The 26,814-nt window shown below is 44.2% G+C and overlaps 6 non-coding genes across 6 annotated transcripts; 4 read left to right on the forward strand and 2 right to left on the reverse strand.

Annotated features, from left to right (window-relative positions):
* The first annotated feature begins 468 nt into the window (after window positions 1–468).
* TRNAD-GUC (transfer RNA aspartic acid (anticodon GUC)) lies at window positions 469–540 on the forward strand. Its single transcript has one exon. It is a non-coding gene; the product is annotated as a tRNA-Asp (tRNA).
* Window positions 541–4,175: 3,635 nt separating this feature from the next.
* TRNAK-UUU (transfer RNA lysine (anticodon UUU)) lies at window positions 4,176–4,248 on the reverse strand. Its single transcript has one exon. It is a non-coding gene; the product is annotated as a tRNA-Lys (tRNA).
* Window positions 4,249–5,630: 1,382 nt separating this feature from the next.
* On the forward strand, window positions 5,631–5,737 carry TRNAL-CAA (transfer RNA leucine (anticodon CAA)). The gene is made up of 2 exons: window positions 5,631–5,668; window positions 5,692–5,737. It is a non-coding gene; the product is annotated as a tRNA-Leu (tRNA).
* An 8,127-nt stretch (window positions 5,738–13,864) lies between these two features.
* On the reverse strand, window positions 13,865–13,954 carry TRNAR-UCU (transfer RNA arginine (anticodon UCU)). The gene is given in 2 exon segments: window positions 13,865–13,900; window positions 13,918–13,954. It is a non-coding gene; the product is annotated as a tRNA-Arg (tRNA).
* Window positions 13,955–20,281: 6,327 nt separating this feature from the next.
* TRNAS-AGA (transfer RNA serine (anticodon AGA)) lies at window positions 20,282–20,363 on the forward strand. The gene has a single exon. It is a non-coding gene; the product is annotated as a tRNA-Ser (tRNA).
* A 6,300-nt stretch (window positions 20,364–26,663) lies between these two features.
* On the forward strand, window positions 26,664–26,735 carry TRNAQ-CUG (transfer RNA glutamine (anticodon CUG)). Its single transcript has one exon. It is a non-coding gene; the product is annotated as a tRNA-Gln (tRNA).
* The last annotated feature ends 79 nt before the right edge of the window (window positions 26,736–26,814 follow it).

The following is a 26,814-nucleotide window of genomic DNA, read 5'->3' on the forward strand; positions in this document are numbered from 1 at the left end:
GTCTTATCTGTATTCCATGTAGAAATTCATACATAACATGTGTGATTCTTACCATGACAAACCGAAACAGAGGAAGCAGCTCTAACTCAGAGTGGTCTGAGAAAGCACCCCAGGGGAAGGTGACCCTTGAGGCAAATCTAAAATAAGGAATGAACTTGAAGTGAAGAAGGAGGAAAGTTATTTTGGGGGTGGGGGACTTCTTAAAAATGTTTAATGCATTTCGAGCTGTTGAGGAACATGTCTTTGCTAGGAGTGATAAAACTATGTACGGCAGTGTCTAATCTTTGGTGGGTTGTGGTTTTTAGATTTTTGACGTCACACTGGGAAATCTGTTTTATAGAATTTTATAACAAATGACTCTTGGAGAGTTGGGTGAATCTCCCAGGAATTCCGTGCACGGAAAACAAAGGTCAGGCCCGAACGTGTGAATGCCTCTACAATCAAAACCGCGCCGGCGCTTACACGTTCTCCTCGTTAGTATAGTGGTGAGTATCCCCGCCTGTCACGCGGGAGACCGGGGTTCGATTCCCCGACGGGGAGGGAACAAACGGCTTTCTTTTTGCCTCCGCCCTTTTCAGAGTAACACACTTTCCGGGGGTGGCTCCCTAGATTTGAGGCCGTCCTGCTCCGATTCCATCTCTTGATTTAAGGCGAATTCCCGCTTGTTGGTTTACTCCCCGCCTTCGCAGGGCATCCAAGGCCACTTTCCCTCTGGGACCCTGACTGCGCCCTGGAATCTGCAGGATGTTGCGCCGCGAACTCGGATCTGCACCCGTCGGGGGTGCGCGGGGGCGTCCTTCCCCGCGGCCGTGTGTGCAGGTGCTGCGGCCGCGCCGGCTGCGGGAGGACATGCTTGCGGCCGCCGGGGACCGACACCTGCCGGGACAGGTAAGCTGACGCAGGGCGGTGCTGGGAGCACCCGGAGCGCGGGGCGCGGCGTGGCGGGCAGGGCGGCGCTGGGGACGGAGCCGGGTGGAGGCCAAGGGGCGGGAGCGAGAAGCAGCTTCGTGGTCGCGGAATTACAGGTGTGTCATTCGTGGGCTTGAACTCCTGACTCCCTGCAGCCAGAACGCCGCAGGCAAAGACTATTCTGCTCTATAATTTCTCTATCCTGCGGCCAAAATTCCAGGCAACACCTGACCAAAATCGCTTTCAGGAAAGACAGACCAAAAAAAAAAAAAAAAAAAAAAAGTCCACACGAAGTAGCCATTCAGAGCTGCCTCCGAACTGAGCGGCGGGAAAGGACGAGCTTGGGTGGAGAAGGCAAGAAAATGAAACAGCTCAAAATATTTTTAAGAACGAGTAGCGGAAACCATAAGCACCTTGAATCAGGGATACCCGGGTTTGAATAGAGGCGGCATCGCTTCCACAGTGGGTGACGTCTTAGGGCGCTGCGCCCCCTCAGGCCCCTCCCTTCACCCGTACATTTAGGATAACAATGTCTACCCCATGACTCCTGAGGAGATACTAATAAATGAGTCATTAATGGGAAAGCGGTTAGCAATCGATAGGACAGTAATACTTGAAATTATCTTTTTTTATTGGGCAACATTTACTTGAATTGCTGTGGACAAATATCGTTTGCATTAGTATCAATGACCTACGAGTCAACTTTTACCATACAAAACTCTAGAATAGTTTAGTAAAAAAGAAATTCAGTTAAAGGGGCACACTCAGAACCAAATAATTTCCAAAAGCCTATTAGATAATGTCCAACACTTCACTGAAAGGACACCCACTACTTTTCTGTTGTCCATTTTCAAGACTGACAATTTTCTCTGACACAGGTGAACCTTTCCATAAGTTGTTATGTAGTGGTTCAAACTGAGTAAATATGCAAGCATTAGCAGAGAGAGGTGTTCTAAGCCAGGGTTTCTCACACCTGGGTGTTTTGTCAAATGCACATTCTCCTCTAGTAGATGTAGTGTGTATCTGGAAGTTCTGTATTTCTAGCCAGGTCTCTGGTTATGGAGATGGTGGTGGTGCAGGAAACTCTTACTGAAATCAGAATGTTGCAATACGTTAGAGTCGCCTGCAAGCCTCTAAAACCTCTCCCGGAGGGTGGAACCCTATGCCAATTGAATTAGAATGTCTGGAGGTGGGAGCCAACTGCCAACAGGTGTTGGAAATTCCCAGGTGGTCTCCATGGGCCTCAAAGTTTGGGAGCCATTAGTCATTTCTCTGTCACTGGTTAGTCTGATTATGTTACTGACAGATTCAAATGTTTATTGTATTTAATATAGAATCTAAGTTATTTGTATAGCATAAAAACCCACTAGTGATCTAGCATGGATCATCGTGTCCTACCTACCCATCGTATAAACAAAAGTAGCTTTGTGTCTCTCCTCCAAATCACGGGGTCACCACAGAACGGCACAGGGCACAGTGGGGTAGCATGTTTTAATTCTGCTCCAATTTGCCTTTAGAGACTTTAGCTGGTAGATGAGGGGTAACAGAGAGGGAAGCAAAGAAGAGAGAAGGGGGGAAAGGAGGAGGGGGCTGGGGAGAGGTAGAGAAAAGGAAGGAGGGGGAAATGAGCAGAGGAAAGACCTACTGAAAAGTGAAGGGGGTTCTGAGGGAAATGGTCTTTTCCAGCAGAAGCAGCCCTCTGAAGTGGGTGCCACAGCCCTTTTTTTCTGGCTCTAAAGCACCTGCAAAATCCGAATTATGAAAGTGCAGGGAAAACTCGGAAGGGAGCAACAGACTCATATGCCCTGCCTTGTAATTTTGACCTTCAGCTCTCTTTCCCTGTCTTTCACTTTCCTGAATAATTAAACGAAATCCAGTCATTGGACTTGTCTCTCCTCAAGTTCACAAAGGAACCTCATGTCCTGCTCCTCGTGCCCTGTAAGAATAATGGTGTCCCAGGGCCCCTCTGCTCGGCCCACCTACCCACTTTCTGCAATCACTGATTGACTCCAGTGAAAACACTCCTAAATGGAACCTGTTCTTGTTTGAGCTCGACTTTTCTCCTTCATTTCCCATGCAATTGTGCACATAAGTCTGCTGTTTAACAAATGCACCATGTGGAGGTTAAATGATCAGCTCAGTGATAAAGCACTCTGGTCCCAGTCTGGGGCCCTAGGTGATTGATCCACACTTTTGGGAGACGTTGAAGCTGTAGATTCCTTCAGCTTGTCTGGGAGATCCCATCCTTTCACCGACTGAATTAAGACTCAAGGGCAGGCCAGAATTCGACCTGGAGAGCAGCAGACTTTTAATCTTCTAGTATGTGTTTCTGTGCTGTTTGACATTTCTATGTCAGGCACTAGAGCATCTAGATACAGAGGATTCCTGTTGCCCTGTCTGCTGGAGGATTTCCGAGGTCCAGTTCAAGGGGGGGGGGGGAGCCCACGACTTTTCAGACATGGTATTCTTCTCCTGAGTATATATGACCCAGTGGAAATGAAGGAAACAATGATGAAGCAAACGCAATCTTGCTTTGCACACAGAGAACCCAGCAGGTGAAAACCTTGACTTTTTGTCCAAAACCCAGTTAAAATCTTATAAAAATCTATAGTACTGGACAAAGAACGAATGCAAAGAACCTCATTTCCAGAGCAGTTACAGCGTATTTAAATCCCAGAAAGAGAGTAGCTTTTTTAAAAAAGATTTTATTTTTAAGCAATCTCTACAACCCACTGTGGGGCTCAAATTCACAACCCTGAGATCCAGAGTCACGTGCTCTACCCACCAAGCCAGCCAGGCACCCTGAGGAGGGTGGCTTTTTAATGAAAACACGAAGTGGACGGCTAACACAACCTCAAAATGTGTTGGGATTTTAGTTTGTCAACTGTGTTTTGCAGAGTGGGCAAGACTTGTACCATCTGGGGAGCTGGGGAAACCCAGAAATCAGAGAAAATGCCACTACTCTGTTTATATTGTGGTAGGATCTAATCAAACTGGACCCCACCTTCCAGGGAGTCACCCCCACAGTAAGCAAGGGAATTTAAAAAGGGCAGAATTCATAGTAATTCGGTGACAAGTTTTTTATTGATGATATCTTTCTTCCTATCACCCACAATTCCCAATTCCCTTGCAAAGCCTAGGACTGGTTTGATTCAATAATTAAAGGAAGCTAGATTAGGCCTGAAAGTCTGTAAAGGCAATGAGTTCATTTGGGCCACACGTAGGGTCCCTCTTCTGCATGTGGCTGAAATAAAAGATGTATCTGACGCCTGAACAGGGGCTTGAACCCTGGACCCTCAGATTAAAAGTCTGATGCTCTACCGACTGAGCTACCCAGGCCCTGGTGAGGGGGGGTTACTTTATCTTATAAATAACTAAATTCCAAAAACAGTCTGGATTAGCAGGAAGGGCTGGAGTGAGCCAAGATTTCAGGAACTTCGAGGACCCTCCAAAAGTGTGGCTCAATTACCCAGGCCATCGAATCCTTAAGCAGATCGCGTAACGGCCACAGTGTACACGGATTCGACAGCCGGTTCGTGCGCACAGCTACGGGGAGAACGGAGGTTCTTCCAAGGGTCAATCGTTGCCGAAGGGGATTCGCGGGTCTGGGCAGAAGGACCCTCGGAGACAGTAGTTATTACCGAGATGGTTGAAGAGCGGAGGCGCAGGCTCCCTCACCAGCCCGTGGGGGAAGCCGGGACGAGGCGACCAATTTTAGGAACGATGGTGGAGTAATCGAGGAGCGTCTTCAAGAGAGTGAAAGAGAAGGTGGAGAAAGAAGAGGAAGCTTTTGACCTTGACACAGGCCCGGGAATTCCGTCTGGTTGTTCCCTTCGGTATCTTCCCGGTAGTTTCGGAAATGGGATGTCTGGGTTCTCCAGGGCAACGGGGGAAATGGAGGGCTGCCTGTAGCTTTCTCCTCCACATTTCATCGTGAGCCCCAACTCGTTCCAAGACAGGGATGGCCGGCAGGTGAGGAAGTAGTGCTCGTGGTTCCTTAGTTACTGGTTCATGAAACATTTTTTGAGCCCCTGTAGAGAGACACCGTGGGGACAAAAATCCCACCCCAAGGGCGGCCGCAGCGCCTAGTTCCCTGGGGAGCTGTACCCGCCCTGCGCTGTCTAACCCAGGACTACTTACTTTTGAGTCAGAAATTATTTCATCATTAATTTAAGACGTTCTTTATTGGTTTTTCTATTCATGAAGACAAGTGCAATTTTGACCAAATGCGAAGAAAATCATGCATGAACTTCATGCGGTGCCCATGACGCCAAGTACACGCAACAGTGTGCAAGTGTTACTTTAGTAGGTAAACTACACACAGAATTTCGGGAATTACAAACACTGTGACGGACATACACCCGGGGAAAAACATTTAGTCATTTTGACTTAACCTAAAAAAATAAACCAGCCCTCCAGCCTCCTCTTGGAAGGGCAGTTCCAGTACTTCCGACGGGTGGGTAAAGGGAGCGCTTAAGCCCCTCTTCCCCAACCCCTCCTTGCCTGTGCGCGCTCCGAACCTCCGCGCCCGGCTCGCACTCTGCGCGCCTCCCCCCTGCGCCACCGCGTCAGCCTCCGGCTTCCTGCAAACGCGCCCTTTCGCCCCCGCGCTCTGCCGAGTGCCGCTTGGGGCGCGCAGTGCGGCGCAGGTGCTGCGGGCGCAGCCAAGCCCCCCCGAAGCGGATTACAGTCCGTGTGTGCGGCGCCCTCCTCACAGGGGTGTCAGGATGGCCGAGTGGTCTAAGGCGCCAGACTCAAGCTTTCGCTTCCCGCGCTCGGGGCTTCTGGTCTCCAGATGGAGGCGTGGGTTCGAATCCCACTTCTGACATGCCGACTCTTTTTTTTTTTTTTTTTTTTCTTTTCCCCCTGCCATCTTCAAATTTAGCAACTTTTTAAAAAATTTATTTATTTATTTATTTATTTATTTATTTATTTATTTATTTATTTATTTATTTTTGATGTAAAGTTCGGTGATTCATTAGTTGCGTATAACACCCAGTGCACCATGCAATACGTGCCCTCCTTACTACCCATCACCAGCCTATCCTATTCCCCCTACCCCCAAATTCAGCAACTTTTTAAAATTAAATCACAACTTCCTTTTTAGGCAGCAGCACCGGACCTTATCCTTCCTCCCTATTACTACCTGCACTTCACCCTTCTCAGGCCGGTGCTGTTTAGACGTCTTTCTCCTTTGCCTGCCTTTTCTTCCTCCCTCCTTTCTTTTTCTTTCTTTCTCTCTTCCTTTCGATATTTATGATGTTAATAAGTATCTATATGGAATAATAGTAATATGACAGTATTTAAATGTAGCTCTTACAATATAGATGAGGTGAGGGTTCTAAGTTCCTGTTTCCAGCATTTTCACTGTTCTGTAAGTGGCAGGTGTTTTGAGCATTCTTCCGCCCTTCTCCTGCGTTCCCTCCCTCTCCATTGTCTTCTCCTGATCCTCTTTTTTCCTTTTCCTACCGCCCTCCCTCTTCCCCTTCTTGCACACCTTCTCCCCATCACTTCTCTCTGCCAGTCTGAGGGCGTGGGCTGTGGAGTGAAGAGTTTGGATGCGATCTATTCTGTGTCACGAGATCATCAAGAGGCACAGGAGAGGCAGAAGGGTTAGAACGGGGGTTCTCAACCCCGGGGTGATTTTGCCCTACTCTCCATGGACACTTGACAATGTCTGCAGATACGTCTGACTCTGTGTTTGTGTGTATCTAAATACATACATATAAAGATATACTAAGATTCATTTTAAAAACAGTGTACAAAGGATTAAAAAAAAGTCTGAGATTGTCCTTTTTAATTGATTTATTTATAGGAAAAGAACATACAAATCCTGGTAGGAAAATATGTGCAAAAGAGCAAAATTAGAATTTTTTTCTACATACCAAGTTATTTGTGCCAAGTTAACCAAAGTTCTTTTTTAATTGCAAAATTTCTGTTACCTCTTTATACTCCTGGTATATATTTTTTTAAAGATTTTATTTATTTATTTATTCAACAGAGATAGAGACAGCCAGTGAGAGAGGGAACACAAGCAGGGGGAGTGGGAGAGGAACAAGCAGGCTCCTAGCAGAGGAGCCTGATGTGGGGCTTGATCCCGTAACGCCGGGATCACACCCTGAGCCGAAGGCAGACGCTTAACCGCTGTGCCACCCAGGCGCCCCTATACTCCTGGTATATTTTTAAATAATTTTAAGAAAATTTACTTATCTGTAAGTTTCTAATAATCACTGTTATTATTGCTGTGGTTTTTACATGTTATCTATTTAACATGCCTTGTTTTTACAAAGTTACGACTTGTGTTCATGTTTTGTCTCTCATGACAACTCATCTTGACTTGATTTCCCCAAGTATAGGCCCTAAATTCAGAATAGTAAAAACTATAAAGATGTCTTTTATGCCAGAATTCTTTAGGTTTCCTAGAATGACTTCCAAATAACACAAAGATTTGTTCTTCCACTTTATAAAAAGGAAGACTAATAGAAATAATTAGGTTTGCTTTGTCATCTTTCAGACTTTAACTCAGAAATATTGTGAGAATTATTTTATCAAGTTTAGGATTTTTAAAAAAGACTGAAATTCAAAAGAGAGCAATATTCCTGGGTTAAGTATGTATAAATGTGTCAGTTTTCTGGGGCTGCTATAACAAAGCAAACTGGGTGGCTTAAAAACAGACATTTATTTCACAATTCTGGAGGCTTGAAGTCCAAAATCAAGATGTTGGCAGGGTTGGCTCCTTCTGTGGGCATTGAGGGGAAGATCTGTTCCAGACTTCCCTCCTCGGCTCATAGATGACCATCTTCATGTTCACATGGTTATTTCTCTATCTCTTCATATCATCTTCCCTCTATGCATATAGGTCTATGTGTCCAAATTTCCCCTCTTCAAACAGACACAAGTCGTATTGGATTAGGGGTCATCCTAATGACCTGATCTTCACCAAATTAATTACACCTGCGATGACCCTTTTCCAAATAAGGTCACATTCTGAGTTACCGGGGATTAGGACTTCAACATATGAATTTGGGGGGTGGGGGCACAATTCAATTCATAACCATGAAGTAAAATATATTAATATAAATACATTTGGATGATCTTTTACTTCTCAGCTTATAGAAAACATTCACGTTCAAGCATAAAGATACAGGTATTAAAGTTGTCTATAAAGTGTTGGTCACTCGGGGACAATCATAGTGTACTTTATGACGTACAACAGAGGTCCTGGAGGTTTGCCAACATCCTCAGTGTTTATGATGTGTTTCTCCTCACAGGATAATCTTTAACTACACTCCACAAATGGTTTGTTATACTGCAAGAAGGGATCCCTCTATCTTCTGTTCTGCTGGTGCTGATTAACTTAATACATTAGCTGGAGCTATAGTCTTACTACTATTCCAAAGACAAGTTGACTACAGTCTTAAATGAGGACTGATGAGAAATTATTAAAGGCACAGCCAAGGATGTTTCGGAGGCTTATCTGACCTGCTTATGCTGTAATCCTCTCAAAACTGTAAAGACATGAGAGTCAAGCCTCAAGACCCCTTTCTTTACACATTCTAAAATTAATTTTATTCCATTGTACCAAAAACAGATATAAAAATGTTTACAAAATCACTGTATATACAAATATGTATTGTGCATATAAAATGTGGATAAAATGCATATAAAACAATTTTTATATGGATCAAAGCATTCTCTTGTCAAAAAGCCACAGTTTTAGCCATAGCAAAAATGTTGCTTGGCTCATCTTTCCTACATGGCAAAACCTGCATTACTTACGTGGTGATGTATACTCTATTACCCAGAATTGTTACTAAAGAGCTTCATAAGATATTAATGGTTACGCAAATTCTCCATTGCCCACATCATCTTTGTTCTTCAGGAAAGACAGAAAGCATAAATGGAAATATCAAACATAATCTTGCCAAACTTTCAGAAATTCTTAAACTTCCTTAGCCGAAAGTATTATTTTTGGTCTTAATAACAGTGAGATAAACTCCTCCTGTAGTCCATTAACTTTCTACCTACCAATCAATGACTAAATATCATGAATCTGAGAATGTTGCCTCCAGTCCCGGTCTCCTCCCTCTTACAGGATATCACAGCTAAAAATCACAAAAGACGTACACAGAACACAGTCTCATAGTCAACAAATATCAGAAATATTTCTACAGCATCCTCTGAAATACCTCGTCAGGTTTAAATCCCACCCTGAAATAAAGAAATTGTCAGATTGGAAAAAGGAGAAGATCCAACCATTGGCTGTTTATAAAATATGCATTTTAAGAGAAAGACACTGAGAAGATTGGAGGCAGTATCAATGATGTGTTAGGAAATGTATCAAGTGATTTGTTTCACCAAGTCCCATCTATAATCACATTTTTTATTTTATTGCTTTTTAACTTCGGATCTTGTAAGTTTATTTATTTATTAGGAGAGGATCTACCTTGAATATTTGCATTCCCTCACACACAATCACACTGCTGCTCCTCAGAGCCAACCCAGGGTCTGCCTGCTTCCTGTCAGTAAGACCTTTGTTTAGTTATCTAACTATAAGTTGGTATGAAATGTATTATCATGTCTCCAAACACAAAAATGATATAACTGAAAGTCAAGTCAAGATTGTAAGCAGTGACTATATCTCTTTCACTATAGTAAATTTCAGTTACTATATATTTAAAATGTAACTTAGAGGCTAGCGCTCATCAGAAGTTTTTAAAGATCAGATACATGTACATAGTATAACATGATGGCTATCGTGGTGAAAAATTAGTACCTTTGTCACGTTACATAGTTATCATGTCTTTTTAGTAGTTGGAAAAGTCAAATTCTGGTCTCTTGGCAAGTTTGATGATTATAATATAATATCGTTGTCTGTGTTTATTTGCTTTTTATGTTTATTTGTTTTTAAAAAGTGGGCTTTTTCACTTTATAGGAAACCAAAGGATTTATTTTTTGGAGTGTTTTGGCTACTTGGTCTATGGATGATGGGTCTGCAAATAGAGACCAAAATAACCACTTTATGGTTATCTCTGTGGATTTTTTTTTAAGTCAGTGACAGTCTACTATTGCAGATAGAATTGGGCAAAGCCATTTCAAAACTTTTTTTATTAAATCCTTTTTAGGCAAAACCATTTTCTCCATCTTTATTTCTTATTCTCACAGACTTTCTCCATCCTTCCAGAGAAGCTCCTTTCTTGCCAAGAGAGAGTGGTCACTAAAACTTGTTCAGACATTTGTGGTGCCTTCTTCAAATCTGTGATCTAATATTCCATTGGTCCTTTTTATTATTATTCATCTTTTAGTTATCAGAGTCCAAACTTATGAGACTTTCTTCATAGAAGTCTTTGCTTACATCCAAGACCAGAGTCAGTTTTAATGTCCTTCCCTCATGACCAGGTGCCAAGTCAGCCTTATTCACCTCTTGGCTTCCAAAGGCATAATTTTAGATTATTTCATTCCTAGTGCATTTGCATTGCTCTGAAGTAGAACTTCTGAGAGACAGGATGAGAGTAGGTAAGGTTTTAAGTGGGATTCTGCAAATACAGGGTATTAATGCCTCATGTATGTTAAGGGAAAACAACAACAACAACAACAACAACAATATCTCCCCAAGTGCTGAGGTGATATAGGGATCTTAGAACAAGTTTCCAGAGCCTAGGGCAGCTGTGCCCTGTCCAAACTGAGGAGATGCTGACTGAACTTTTGGGAAACCATCCTTTACCCCTTTGTGGTTTCCCACTAAATTCTGCAGGGTACTGCTCTTTTCCGAGAGAATCCTATTCTTTCTCCTCTTTTCTGCCACAGAAATGTGGACTATGCATTGCTGTCCTAATGTGGAAGCCGGGGCCGTCTCTTACACAGTGGACTCCAGTCCAGCCACCTCACCGTCTGCTGCAGGAAAGTGTCACCAGCTCCTTCTCCTACCAATCAGTCACCTTGCCTCATAATTTTAGTTTCCAAATGAGTGCACGAAAGTGGTGTAAGATAAAGTATTGACCCAGAACTGTGGCATTAATAGGACAACTCTCCAAAACTAAGCCAAGCAATTTCCTGTATTATTCCCCCACTCTTTCATACCTGTGCCCTGGAAGGACTCTCTCCATTTGGCAAGTGGAGAGCTTACCGGTCAGGGGCCAAGGGTGGGGGGTGGGGGGGAAAAAGCACCAGCAACTGCAGGATATTGAGCTGGGAACCTTCTGGATGGACCTTCTGTATTAATTTATAAGTATAAAGGGCCGATGTTCTTGCATATAAAAGGTAATACAGGTGGTGAGGATACACAGAGAGACATGAAGACAGAAAGGCAAATTTCCAGCTGGGCATCTAGCTGTGGCTTTGGCTCTAGTTTCTGTCACATGTCCTGTTCCTGTGCTGATCTTTGAAGATGTCTAATCTTGATATTAATAGTTTAACATTCGCCAAGTTGCCTTTGGTATTCATATCAGGTCTGAAAATTAAAAAATGATATTACTAAATCACAAGACAATTATTTGAGGCTGATAAGGTATCAATACATGAGGCTGGCCTGTAAACCTTCCATTAAAAGCAGCAGATGCAATTAGGGAGCAATCAAGGTTAACAGTTTACAGGAAAGAATTAACAACCTTAAAACCAGGAAGTGGTCAGAATCATTGATTATATGAGAGATTCGAACTCGATGTGGTATCACTTTACAACTCTTAGATTGCTAAGCTTCCTGATGCCACAGATTGGTTTTTGCGGCTACTCAGTTTTGTTGAAAATCCTGCATCCGTCCTGGATAGCAATCCAGCACCCATCAAGCCAATCAAGATATATGTATAACATGTCCTCTACCTTCTGTGTCATTTGGGGTATATCCAAGTCCCCGAAGGGATGTGTGTGAGGATGTTTGGGCAGAGTTACTTGCAGTGTCAGGAACTAAGAGGACACCTTCTTGAAGCATTAAAAAAGATAAATTATGATAGATGCACCCTATGAGGTTTTGCTCAGCATTTAAATGACATATAAATAAGATAATGACGGTTATGGAAAAAGTCAGAAGTAGAATATGTACACAAAGTATAATTTTTGTAATATAAAAAGGATATGCACAGGGGCGCCTGGGTGGCACAGTGGTTGGGCGTCTGCCTTTGGCTCAGGGCGTGATCTTGGCGTTATGGGATTGAGCCCCACATCAGGCTCTTCTGCTATGAGCCTGCTTCCTCTCCCACTCCCCCTGCTTGTGTTCCCTCTCTCGCTGGCTGTCTCTCTCTCTCTGTCGAATAAATAAATGAAATATTTTTTTAAAAAAAAGGATATGCACAAAATATTATTACATATTCTGTAAGAAAATATGTCCTGTTTTAATGTAATAAAAATGTAAACACTTAATACATTAAAATGGTTCCTATGAAGATAAATGATATAGAGAATATTATATGTAGATGAAAAGAAACCAATCATTTGATTAAGAGGACCCTTAAACAGACCCGTGAATAGATCAGATAATCTAAAAACCTAACAAAAGTTCTATGAAATGTTGAAAATAATTGGTGTTCTCTGTGGTACATTATTCTTTTAATGAAAATTCTACTTCCACCCATGAAGGATTAACAGCTAGGAGAGTTGTCCTCTGGCTATGCAAAAATTAGAAAACCAGAAAAATGTGTGAAATAACCATTAGAAAACAGAGTTTAGGAAACAGGCCGTGCAGGATTGTGATCCTGGAGGGAAGGTAAACAGAAAAGGTGTGTCTGTGATTGCACTAGCCAGAGTTCCTAAGAAGAAAAAGGTAGTGGTGTTTACTATACTAGGTATCAAGACTTATTAGAAAACTCATCTAATTAAGAGCATAAACAAAACATGCAAGGGAATAGAGAATTCAGAAATCATCCACATGTGTAAATTTAATATTAGACAATAGTGGCATTGCAGCTACCTTAAGACATTGTAATTTACTGAGAAATCTGTGCAGGAATAAACAGGGGTCAGAGGCTGTGAGACCATCACCTCATTCCGCCGCCGGACGTGCTAGACATGTGATGTATGTGGTATGAGGAGTGGGCAGTGGGCGGCATTCTGCAGGAGGTTAATCATTACAGTGGCTGATCGCGGTGAACGGACCCATCACTGCCAAACTGTACAAGCTGAGGAGGAGAAAACCCACCATACCACATGATATGGCCAAGAAAAAGGCTTTATTGGAAGATTGATGAGCCCACGCTCAACATGCAAAGGTAGAGGTCAAGCAATTCTCCCCTTTATAGCACAGAGAACTGCCAGATGCAGGTGCTGCTGGAAATACAGTGGGTCTGTAGCCCTTCTGTTTCTTTCCCGTATGGCAAACACACACACACACACACACACACACACACACACACACACACTTCTGAAAAGATGCTTGCAACTAGGCACCAGTGGACCGAATTAAGGAAGTAATGTTCTAGGACGGAAAGAAGACTTATTTTCTGGCTCTATCTCCATTTCTACAGTTGAAAGGTGGGGGGACCAATTTTTACTGCTCTCATCCACCATTCATTTAAAAGCAGATTAAATTTTAGTTAAGTTTCCGGAGCTGAAAACTCGCACTACCCGTGAGCGCCTTGGGTGGGGAGGGGACCCGCAGACTTGGGCTGAGCAACACCTGCTGGAAGACCCAGGGGGTTTCTAACGGCCGCTGCAGGATTCTTGCAGACACTGTGGAACGCCTGCCCACGAGCCTCCAGCCAAGACCGAGAAAATAGCAAGCTGGAAATTATTTTTCATGACGAAGAAATAATTACTAGTATTTATTTCAATACTTAACCTTCGCTAAGCGCGTCCACTCCCTTTCCCTCTATTCGATCACTGAAGCTCTGTAGACACAGGTAGAATTGTTTACGAAGAAGTTGAAATAAACCGTAGTGAGAAAGCTGACTGTGGGCAAAACATCCAGATCTTACAGGAACAGAGAGATTATTGGAAGGGAATTCCCTTGATGACAAAACACTCACGACTCTGGCGGGACTCGAACCCGCAACCTTTGAATTCCTTCATTGCAAGCACTAGAAGTCCAATGCGCTATCCATTGCGCCACAGAGCCTGTGAGCAGCAGTGTTTGGCTGGCGCCCTAAGGTCGTTGATTGTTTGGTTATTACTATAATACATCTCTGGAAACTTTGCTCCAGTCACTGCGAAAGTTCAAGAAACACAGAAACAAGACAATGCACGGGACACATAGTAGCCGATGCGGGGAGTTTCTGATCCTCCCAGCGATCATTGTCCTTTGTCTCTGCAAGGTAAGGAAGAGTTTGATCAAGAATCAAAAACCACGTCATTTCATCCGGCCAATGCACGCTCGGGACCGTGGGCTTCGCGAAAGGGAATTTGGGGAACTCCCAGCAAGCGGCGTTGGAGGACTTTCCTAACACGTCGCAGGGTCCCCCTCCCTCCCCTCGGGCTCCAGTCGGGGGCTCTCCCTCAAGGAAGGGAGGCCCTTCTCGTTCGCACCCGAGCTGTTGTTGGAAAACGTGGCTTCCGTGTGTCATTTCGCTCAGACGGATCACAGAGCAAACGATGACACTGCGACCCTCCGATTTTTAAATGCGTCCAGGCATCTTTGGAAATACTCCAGGTTTCCTAACTCGGGAATTTTCTTTGCTGCCTCTGTTCTGTTCGGCTGTGCGCTCCAGCCGCCCGGGCTCCTTCAGCGGCCGTCGGTCAAGGGGGCCCGGGTCCTGTGGACAGACAGGGACGGACTGCAGGTGCGGTCACCGAGGGGGAACTCTAGTGTGCAGGGTCCGGGAGCTGCGGCGAGCTGAGCAGCCGGAGGGAGTGGTTCCAAGGACAGAAGAAATCTCAGGCTGTTTCTGAGACGACTCAGTGCAGTGCGACCCTGACACGCGGGATCCAGGCCAGGTCCTGCGCGCGGGGTCCAGAAACTTCGGGGTCAGGAGCCTTAAGACCCTGCCGCCAGGCTCAGACGCTAGTCAATAACAAGCGCGGGCGAGTGGCCTCCCTACCCCGCCTCCCCGCCGCCTCCGGGGAAGAAAATCGTAACTCTGAGAGTTGCCGGACAAAACCCGAGCTCCGAACCGACTGTCTGCAAACCTGCAGAGCAGAAGGGACGAGTGTTCACCGGAGCTGGAGGCTAAGCGGGGTGAAATTTCCTGCAGCGCCAGAGCCCGGGAGCCAGACGTGGAGAGCGGTTTCGTCCTATTTCCTGGATGTTACGTCTACACCTACATATGCGCTTACCGGTCGGAATTCTTTCCTCTTCTTTTTTTAAGGTGAAGTATCTGAGATCCGCACGTAGCAGTCAGTGGGGAAGATCAACTCTGGCAATCCGGAGATATAACTAAGGTACTGTAGACCGCTTAACTGAGATAATTAAACCCACATACTGTTAGTTTCGGAGGATTCCGAAGCTTTCAGGTGAAAGGAGGTCGTTTGGGGTGGGCAGTGGTAAAACTGTATTTGTCGTTACTTTATGTCTGCAATCAAAAAACTGTTCACTTGTAAGGGCTTCTTAACAAAAAAGTAAGATGCCTTAGGCTGTAGCGTAATTATCTCAGGCAGCCTGTTGCGACAGGTATCTGTAACAAACCCCAAAAGCAGTGGTCGGTGGAATGCAATATTCCTCTGTACCGTATTCCCTCTTCTCTCAGTAATATTAAAAACCCATCTGAGAACATGTTTTCAAATCAATAATTTGATGCAGAGATGAGACCTAAACATTATTTTTATTATAAAGTCCTCTAGTACGTTTCTCCATCATGGGCTACTAATTATGCACCCACATTCTCAAAATACCTTGTAGAGGGTTCCAGTATAGATCATGTGGGATCCAAACAGTTTGGTGTAGCACAAAAGACCCTGTTTTACCTGGCATTTGTTTATCGGCACAGCTCTAATGCTCTGCCCCCGCATCTTCTAAACTGTGCTGTCCAATTCACTGGATTCACTACTTTGGTTTCCTGAAAACCCAGACCCCTCAGGCCACAGATTTTGTGTGAAAGCAGAGTTTGCTTTTTTCCCCAACCATCCCCTCTCTTCCTATTCCTGAACCTATGAACTGTGCTCGTGGGTGACCCTCTACCTCACTGATAATACCTTCCACAAGGGGGAAGGCACTGGGTCCAGACCAGCAGTACACCCCTGGTCATCCTTGTTCATGGGAAACGACAGGCCTTTTTGGTGGCTCAGGGAATTGATTTGCTGCTTTTCAGACTGCTGTGATAACTGACTGAGCAACAATGGACATCTTTAAGAGTCAGGTTTGTTTTCCCTCCACAGTCTCCTATACACACACTTTATGGCCACCTCTGCCCATGTAGACATTATGACATGATCAGTGATCAGAGATCCGTCCCCTCCAATCTGAGCGTGTGGAAGGGCTGGTGCTATTAGTCGTACGGATACTCTTTGCTACACCTTTACTCGCAGACCTTCCTGACAGCAGATCCATGTACTAACTTCCCTGAATAATAGATTCTTCTCTCTAAATAAACATTTTTGATGAAACTACCTAAATCTCTCACTGGCTTACCCCTTAACAACCAGTCAGCAGGGTTGGAGCATCTGCAGGCAAACCCCAAGGAATTTCAAATCCTTTAATCACCCTACAGGCCCCTTCCACAGAATGTTAGCTCTTTTGGGGAGTACGTGGGGGGGAATCTTAAGCAGACTCCATGTTCAGTGAGCCCACAGTCCTGAGATCATGACCTCAAAACCCTGAGTTCAAGACTTGAGCCAAAATCAAGAGTTGGATGCTTAAGCGACTAAGCCACCCAGGCGCCCCCAGCATGTTAACTCTTGATGAAAGTGCGGGATAGGCGGGCTGCTGGCCACATGGGCCAAGGTGAGATACTAGTGAGCCTGGCGCACCTGGTGCGGGGAGCGTGGACACACATTTAGTTTTGCAAGAGAGAATCTCATGCCTTAAGCAAGGTTTCTTGAATTAAAGAATGCACCCCTCGTAAATCAAGAACCCATAGAGGATGGTGAGATTCGGCTTCCTTGACCTCAGTCCATCCTACAGGCACCGATCTGCGAGGACCTGTGGGTTCACGTGCAAGTCCGGGGAACCGCAGAAAGCCGGGTTGCCGCTTAGCGGCGCCTCGGGCAGTCCCGGACTTGCAAAACCAGGTGGGAGAGGAGCGGTCCTGAAGGGCACTCACCTGCGTTACTTTCACAGCTGAACACGGAGCTGGGACTCGTTAGATGGTGTTTAACTGGGTTGCTCAACCCCGGCCCCGGGCCCCCGTCCCCAACGACACCACCCCAGAGCAGGAACTTTCCGAAGAGCCGGACCCAGTGACATTCTGTCGCGCCCAGAGCTGAAAGGACAGTAGAAATGCGTAAGTACCGGGCAAAGTTGAGCCATAGTCTAAATCGGGTTGATTATGGGCTTAGAGATTAAGCGGTTCCTAGGGGAGGGTGTTGAGCCAGCTTCCTTTTAGTGGTTGTAAACTTAGATTCCGGTCCCCGATGCTGGGGACAGAAGTGCCCTTGCTGGGGACACAAACAAGGAGATCCCTCAAATGTTCAGATCACAAGGGAAACGTTCCCTCAAGCCCTTGTCCACAAAACTCTCATTTGCAGTTAAGTGCCGCCGGCTTCTGTCTTCCTCGTGGTGACGGGAATAATATTTCCTTCTTCATATTCTCACAAGACGTCCTTTGTTCCTGCACCATGGCACTTAACACACAGACATTTCAGCTCGTTTGGAGCTTGAAAACACTCGACCGGGCAATTAACTTTGCAAAACATTTTCCTACGGAATTAATCCTAACTACAGAAAAATGTTTCGTGCACAAAACCTTTTCATCATGGTATTTTTAAAAAACGGATAACAGTAGCACAGCAGGAATAACACAGATGTCCAACCAGGGGTAATATTTCCTGGATTCCGACTTCATCTGAGTGATGGAACATTAGAAAGCCACTAAAATGACGTTTGAGAAGTGACTGAAAAAAAGTGTTGATGATATAATATTAAGTTAGTAAAATACAAAACCGAGACAGATAAAAGCAGCCCCCGCCACGTGGGAGCTGACCTGGTATTCTCAGCTAGGCCTTGATGTTCTTCTGTTGAACAGCAGCAATTTCACAGAACGCAGATGTCAGACCAGGCCCTTCAGTGACCATTGATGGATCAAGATGAAAATAAGATCACACTGCCATCCTTCTGAACACAAACACAAACGTGAAACACACACAAAACAGAACCAGAGACACAAATATTGTTAAGCCACAAAAATGACCTAAAGTGTCTTCATCTTGTCCAATATGAGTGATGACAGCTTCTTGGTCAATCCTAGTCTTAGCATTGCTCTGGTCTTCCTTCCTTCAGGATAGGATTTATTAAGCTATCCAATCCTAGAATCACTCCCTGTTTCCAGACAGCATCCCGTCCAGGGGAGCTCTGTTTCTTTAAATGCCTCAAATCACCTACCACAATACTAAACCCTCTGACTGAGATGCTCCCAGGGGTCCCCACCATGTCTGTTCTTGATTGCTACAGGAGTAATAACCCAACCTATTCAACTACTTATGTATTCCTGGAGGTTTTGTCTGGAAGATATTGGCACAATTTATGTTTTGTATGACTTCAACTATCCCCCCCCCTTTTTTTTGCACTCAAAATACTGGGAGAGGGACCCAGCTCTCTCTCTTAAGCTCGCTCACTCTCCTATCTTAAGAGCATACTTTTTGCTTTAATAAACTTTCCCACTTTTGTTACTAAAAAAAAAAAAATACTAGAGGAGGGGATGAGGGAAAAAGAAAATATACCCAAGTGCTTCTGTTGCAAGTTTCTGGTAGGAGTGTGGGTTATTTGTTTTTTCCACCCCCTTCCATCCCAGTGTGAGACAGTCCTCATTACCCAAGAGTCTTCTAATCAAGAAGGAGAAACATCTACTTTACTTGGCACAAGAAAGATGAATTCTCTACCTGTAGACTCAAGGACTTTGATGTGGAATGTTCTTCAATAGTCCTTGGTGTGTTGAGCTGTCTCTGTCAACGCCCTTCATGATTACATGGGCCTTGGGTGTTTCCTGACTAATTGATGCCAGTTAGAGGTTTGCAGAATTCATGGAGGCTTCTCTGCGTCTCTAACCTGCTGACATTTAATTAGAGCTTCAGAATTATTTTGCATGTGTACTTTGATGAAAAACTCTTTTGGGGTTAATAAAAAATTGCAACTTTAAAAAAATGTTTTAGGAAAGCACAATACAAAGGTCTGCCCCCAAAATATTCCAGTGGGGGAGGCAGAAAATAAAGATTTAAAATGTCATACAATCTTTTAAAGCAAATAGTGGGGAATTTTCCAAAGATTGCCAGTGAAGGTCCTTACTTTCCATGACCACATTCCTTCTGTTTATAAGTGAGGGTATGGTTTATCCTTTCTGGATATAAATAAAAAGAAAATATTTGATCTTTAATAAGATCTAGCCCCCCCCCCCATTCCCAGGGATACCTGAATTGAATAGAACTCTATTTAAAGAACACTTTGTTACTTCTGGCTAAATATAACGTATTAAATCCAAGCAGCTATCTCAGCTTTCTCAAGACGCATCATATCCATTAGCTCTCACCTCTTGCCCGTTGACACTTCGCTGGTCAGGAATGGGGACTCATCTATCCAGCATCCACACCCAACCATTTTGTTCTGAATCGTTCCTGTGGAGCCTCTGGAAATTCTGCTGAAGGAAGCTGAGTTAAACACGTAAAAATGAGAACAGGAAATGTGTTGTGTCGGTTACAATAGAAAGAAAATGGGCCTTTGCATTGACAAAAACAAAACGAACCCAAACCAGATAAACCATTTTTTAGAAAGCAGCTAGGAACTCACAGGAAATGAAACCCCTGGGCCGTCTATACCTATAGATTTTTTTCTAACCCATTTGGGAAGCAAAAGCATATTGGTATTTACCAAGCACTTTCCCGAACGCAGGGAGCTGGATAGTTGGGTGTGAGCCTCGGAGCCTGGGGACACCAAGGGAGGCGACCCCGAGAGGTTTTCAGCATCGCGCTTCTCTCCCTGCACCGGGAACACAAATCAGTATTTCCTTCCCTGCACCCCAAGGGTTGCTTCGGTCCAGGCCTACAACTGTGGTTACCCTGCTTCCTGGGGGGCTCCCAGTTTCGGAGACTTCAGCACCAGCGCGCTCCCAGGTCACCCGCAAGGGAGGCAGGCGGTGGTTTATGAATCGACCTCAACTTGGAAACGAAGATGCTAGTAGGGAGCACCCTCATCCTCACGCCCCTAACCGGTGGGGGCTGCAGGGGCCGTTTGACCCCCTCCCCAAGCCTTCATTCAACCTGTGGGTTTTTGCCCGACTCTCTAAACACACTTCTGTGTGCGGCAATCTTACCGCTAAAGCTCCCACATTTCCTTCTGTACTTGTAGGAACCCCAACATACACCTGTAGTCGTGGCCGAGTGGTTAAGGCGATGGACTAGAAATCCATTGGGGTCTCCCCGCGCAGGTTCGAATCCTGCCGACTACGTCTGAGCTTTTACCCAACTTGTCTCGAGGAGAGGCCGCCTTTAGCCGTCTCTGCAACCTGATCCTACCACAGCGGTGTAGGGGGGCGCGTGCCTTGTTCTTAGGGCAAAACCCCACCGCCCTCTGGGCTCCCGTGTGCTGCCCAGAAAAAAAGTTTGCACCAATAGACCTGTGCCCAGCGTTGTGCAAAATTCAAGGATGTCTCCGAGTTTTCTCTCCCCAAAACCCTGCGTGAAGTAAGCTATTTCAAAATGGGACAATTTCGTAAAAGTGTCCCTCAGATAAACTATAGAGGGTATTTCTGCCACAGAATGAAAGCTGTTTTTATTTTAATTTAGAAATTTATGGTAGAATTGACTTTTTGAAAGGATGCCTATTTTCGTGTAACCAACTTCCATAATCAGGATACAGAACAGTTTTGTCAGTCCATAAACTTTCCTTGTGTTACCCTTTATAGACACCTCCCAGCCCCACTCGCAATAGCTGATGACCACGTATGTCTTCTGTCCCTATAGCTTGCCCTCTTTGAGAATGTTCTAGAAATTGAATACAATGTTTATATGGGTGGGGATGGAAAATGACACAGCCATTCTGGAAAACAGTTTGGCAGTTTCTTACAAAATAAAACATGAAAACACTCTATGGTTCATCAGCTGCACTCTTCATTTCCAGAGAAATGCAAACTGATGTTCACACAAAAACCTATGTATGAACATTCATAGAAGCCTTGAATGATAGCCAAAAACTGAACACAATCCAAATGTCCTTCAGCAGGTGAATGAGGACACAAAGAGCAGCGCATCGTTGGGAACTCCAGTCAGCAAGAAAGGAGGTCGCTGATGAATCAACCTTTCGAAGCACGTCAAGGACACTAATGCTGAGTGAAAGAAGTCAACCTCGGTAGGTCACATCCTGTATGATTCTCATTATATAACCTTACCAAAACGACGAAATTATAGAGATTAGAACAAATGGGCAGTTGCCAGAGGGTTAGGGATGGTGGGCAGAGGCTGTGGGCGTGACTAGGAGGGGAGCAGGAGGGAGACTGCTGCGGTGACGTTCGTGGGTCTGCATAGTATGTAACCTTTTGAGATTAGCTTCCTTCCCTTGAGGTAGAACTATACACAAGCATTGAGCCAATATAGTTTCCTGCTTTTGATGGTGTACTTTGGTTATGTAAGAAGTAACCCACCAGGGGAATGGGTGAAGGGTACATGGAACCTCTCGGTACTATTTTTGCAACTTGCTATGAATCTGTAACTATTAAAAACAAACTTTTTTATTTTAATTTTTTATTTAAATTCAATTTAGTTAACATGTAGCATATTATTAGTTTCAGGGGTAGAGTTTAGTGATTCATCAGTCACGTGCCCTCCTTAATGCCCATCACCCAGTTACTCCATCCCCCACCCCACTCCCCTCCAGCAACTATCAGTTTGTTTCCTAGCGTTAAGAGTCTCTTATGGTTTGCCTCCCTCTCTGTTTTCCTCTTATTTTATTTTTCCTTCCCTTCCCCTATGTTCATCTGTTTTGTTTCTTAAATTCCATATATGGGTGAAATCATATGGTATTTGTCTTTCTCTAAGTGACTTACTTCGCTTAGCATAATACCCTCTAGTTCCATCCATGTCATTGCAAATGGCAAGATTTCATTCTTTTGATGGCTGAGTCATATTCCATTATACACACACACACACACACACACACACACACACACACACCTAATCTTTATCCATTCTCTGTCAATGGACAGCTGGGCTCTTTCCATAGTTGGCTATCGTGTACATTGCTGCTATAAACATTGGTGTGCATGTGTCCCCTTGAATCACTGTTTTTGTATCCTTTTGATAAATACCTTGAAAACAAAAGTCTTTTTAAGTTAAAAATATGAATAGAAACTGTATATTTAAACAAGATTTTTATTTATTTATTTGAGAGAGAGAGAGACATAGAGCACAAGCAGGGAGGAAGGGAGAAGCAGGCTCCCCAGCAGGGAGCCCAACACGGGGCTTGATCCCAGGACAACCTGAGCCAAAGGCAGACACTTAACGGACTGGGCCACCCAGGCACCCTTAAAAACTGTATTTTACCTAATAATTTCTACACGTATATTTTGATGATCATATAATTATTCTTTTACTTATTAATATTATAAATTAAAAGATGTATTTTATGGATTGAGTTTTGCATGTTAAATCACACTGCATTTCTGAAATAAACCACACACACAAAATTAAAACTATGTGAGGTGCTGGACGTGGTAACTAAACTTACTGTGGTGATCATTTTACAATATATACATATATCAAATTATTACATTGTATACCTTAAACTTCCACAATGTTAGATGTCAATTATGTCCCAGTAAGGCTGGAAAAAAATTAAAAATAGAATTGCCATATGACCCAAGAATTCCACTTCTGTGTATGTACCCAAAAGAATTAAAAGCATAGTTTCAAACAGATGTTTGTACATTCATGTTGATAGCAGCATTATTCACAACAGCCAAAAGGTAGAAATAAGTCAAGTGTCCATCAGTGGATGGATGGCTAGACAAATGTGGTTAATTCCTAAGTTCATGGAACGAGTGCTTAGATCCTTACTCCTGGGCATTTATTTTATTTGCATGTATGTACCTAAGGGTGTCCACATACACTTCTAGCGGCACAGCAGGTGAATAATACTGATATGTACTATTTTTATCATTTATTTCCAAGCAGTTGTTAATTTCAATTGTGACCTCTCCTATGAACCATAAATTATTTAGAAGCATATTTATTATTTTGTAAGCAAAGACACTTTTTCATTTTCATGTTTTGGTTTCTGGCATAATTGTATCACTGTGAAATAATAGCATGTATCCAACCTTGTTATGATTTTGGAGCCTTGCTTTGTGGCCTGGAAAAATGTCAAATTTGAGAGAATTTCATCTGTGTTTGGAAAAGGTTTGATTCCTGAGGTCGGCATGTGCACTGTTCTCTCTACATGTATATGGATTGCAGTATTTTGTTCTATGGTCATTTTTCCGTTTATGTTTTCTATTAGTTTTGCAGAGAGGTATATGGTGTGAAAATGTCCCACTATGGCTGTGGTTTTATCCATGTCTCTTTTTACTTCCATCACTACCTGGGATTTTCCCTCCATTTCTTAATCTTCCAGAAGCAAGAGATTCTGGATGAAGCATGGTTTATGTGACAGCTATGAGTCAGAGCTACAAGGTGTTACCCCCAATTGAACAACTGCAACAAGAAAAGCCTAGACAAAAAATGTGTTTAACTCATACAGGCTTTAGCATAGCTGGTGAGACTTAAGAGAAGTTTTGTTACTTAGAAATACTTCCACAGGTTTCCTTCCTCAAAAGAAATGAGGAAAATGTAATTCAAATACAATTGGTCTCACGGGAAAGTCAAGATTAAGGTTGAAGAGAAGCTGCAGTAATGATTCAGGTCTTCCTCTGCTTAGACGTGAGCCTGGTTCTACCCCCAGGGCCTGACCCAGATTTGTCTGACTCTGGGAGGGACGGTCAGGCAGAGCTGGTTTGACTAGAATCTCAGTTGCGCCTTCACCCCCTAACTACAGTGTTGAGGTGAAGGAGTCGGCAGCCTGAACTTAGAGAGGACCTTTCCTTAGCAGCTTTATCTTTGATCTTACTTGAGTAATTTCATTTGATGGTTACAATTAGGCTACATAGTATAAAGGAAAAACCTAAATGCAGGGAATTCTTTGTCTGGGGCACTGTCTTCACTGATTTTGTGAATTCCCTGGACTGGTTTGTGCAGCTGGTGTGTTTGTGTCCAGGTTCATCTTTGTGCGAGAGGATGTGTAAGCTTCCATTCCTTATGCCATGGGGTGCTACAGCAACAATAGCCTCAGAAGTCTTCCCTAATAGCTTCAGAATACATTAAAAAGAGACTGCAGAAATTGCCAGCTTTATTCTCTTGTTTTGAGAAATGAGTAAAATGCCTCTCAATGGCCACGAGGTCCAACGAATTCTTTTTGACATGTACAAGCAGCTTCTCTAGATGGACTCAGCACCTCTTTCCCCCAGGATAACCAGTGCTCATCAATATATTAAGGATGGACACCCATTTGGAAGCTCTTGTGCTCACTGGCTATGCCCTTGTTCATCTGCTGTGTTCACAGCCCACTGTGCCTCGAATACAACTAAATAGCATGGAGGCTTGTTGGAGCCCTGATTCTAAGTCCATTATGGAACTTAACTCTCTATCTTCCCAAGATAAACCACCCATCTTTTTTGTTGTTGTTGTAAGATTTTATTTATTTATTTGAGAGAGAGTACAAGCCAGGGGGAGAGGCAGAGGGAGAAGCAGACTGCCTGCCGAGGATCCTGGGATCATGACTTGAACCAAAGGCAGACTGAGCCACCCAGCGTGCCAGTACTCCATCTTTATAATCAGCATCATATGCTGAACTCATATTGTGCATTTTCTATATGGGAGATCATGGACCAGTGCTCTCTGCTCGGTAGCATTATCAGTTCTTGAGCAAACCAACATTTCCCAGTTTTATTTGTATTTTAGCTTTCCAACTCATCTGTGCCGTTAGACTGACAGTTAAATAACAAGCACTTGTCCCACCTGTCCCTGGGTGAGCTGTGTTTCGTGTCCCTGTTTATGGAGTTTCCTTCCTGGTAGATCCTCATCTCCAGGACGACAGGTACCGTGCCTTTCTCCTGTTAACCTTTGCAGTCTCTAGCACCTTGCACAGCACCTGACCTTCCCTAGGAATTCAATAAAACTAGTGAAATGATTGTGTAGGAGGTGCTAATCTAATTACTTTTTTCTACAATAAGAACTTTAAAAAATACATTTCTCTGTTTAAATCTTTTTTGTTTGTTTCTTTCAGTTATAATTTCTTTTTTATCCAATTCCTTATTCCTGCTTTTCAGATGTATACATATATAGCCCTAGACCAAGAAGTGACCGTTCAGGGGACACCGGCTATCTCCGAGCATGCGATGATAATGGCTTATTCGCTGAGGGAGGAGAGGTTCCAGCTCAGTAGTTTGCAAGCTCTAGTTCTACATTCCCTTTGAAATCATTTTCTGTGACTGTGTTTGCACTTGCTCTTGCGAGCTACAGAGTAACACCGTCTTCCCGCTGGCGATCACACGCAGCTGTGTGCCTGAGCAGAATCCAGGTTCTGGGACAAGGTCCTGGCCCTATGAAGGTTTTGCATGGGCTTGGTGTTTGCGTGGCCTTGATGTTTCGCAAGTTCCTCGTGTTTTGTTTGTTTTTTAATCACTGAGACCACTGGAAGGAGAGGTGGACCACCTTTGCGATCTTGTTCCGCCCAGTTCTTACGGGACTTGCTTGCCGCCACCTTCCTTGGGGTGGGGGGGTGGCAGGGGCAGCGGGGGGCGCGACATGGAGACCAGGTTGTTGACCCCACAGGACCCAGTCCTGAGCGCGAGTAGGTAGTCACCGCCACGCCGCACGGGCCCAGACTGCTGCCCTTGGATGAGAAGTCCTTCTGCGGGGGTGGGGCGCGCTGGCAGCCTGCACCCCGGAATCCCACCAACAATTCCGCGCCCAGAAACCTGTTCTTTACAAAGAGCACTGGGGCGGGGGGAAAGGGGGAGGAGAAAAAGTCTCTGTGGAGCAGCAGTAAAGAACGTTTGGGGTACAGTTTGGCAGCCTTGCCTGGGCACCTTCCTCCCGAGGAAGGCGAGTCTGACCGCGGGTCTAGATGGTGACATGCGGCGTCTCCCACAAGGTCCTTACCCATTGCGACCCGGGTCAGAGTTCCGTCTTTCTCCGCAAGCACACCTGCTCCGTCTCCTTGCAAACACGGCTCCTCTTGCGAGTTTCCTTCCGTGAATGTGCCAGAAAGGGATACATGGAACTTTGTTTTCCTCGAAGCAATATACCTGATAATTAAATAAAGTGCGTAGAGAAAAATACATGGCTGAAATTGGGCAGAACTGCAGATCACAGATACAAAATTTCCAAGCCCGTTCCCCCGTTTCCATAGGGAGTAACCATATCTTCACCCAGTGTTTGAGCATTAAATCATGCAATGCATATAAGCCGTTCAGCCCAGAAAGCAAGGATTAGAGCACTAAGTGCCTGAGTTTGGGGAGGGGGGACTTTATGGGTTCATGTAGGTGGCAAAAGATAAGATAAAAATAAAATAAAATAAAATTTCCTAGGGTATTTATCCAAGGGCTGTCATGCGTGGACATGAACTAAGAATTCTGACTCATAAATTCAACTAAATGCTTTCAGTAGAGTTTCTGAACCTCATCATAGATGATTATGCAAATAGGTACCTCATGTGGGGTTCCATGGTGTAATGGTTAGCACTCTGGACTCTGAATCCAGCGATCCGAGTTCAAGTCTCGGTGGAACCTGCTAAGTGTTTTGGTCTAATTTTCGGCTTTTCCCAGGAAAGAGCTTGAGTTCACCTAAATGACCAAAGTCAGTTTTGCC

The sequence above is a fragment of the Ursus arctos genome, unplaced genomic scaffold (assembly GCF_023065955.2).
Source record: "Ursus arctos isolate Adak ecotype North America unplaced genomic scaffold, UrsArc2.0 scaffold_31, whole genome shotgun sequence".
Taxonomy (NCBI): domain Eukaryota; kingdom Metazoa; phylum Chordata; class Mammalia; order Carnivora; family Ursidae; genus Ursus; species Ursus arctos.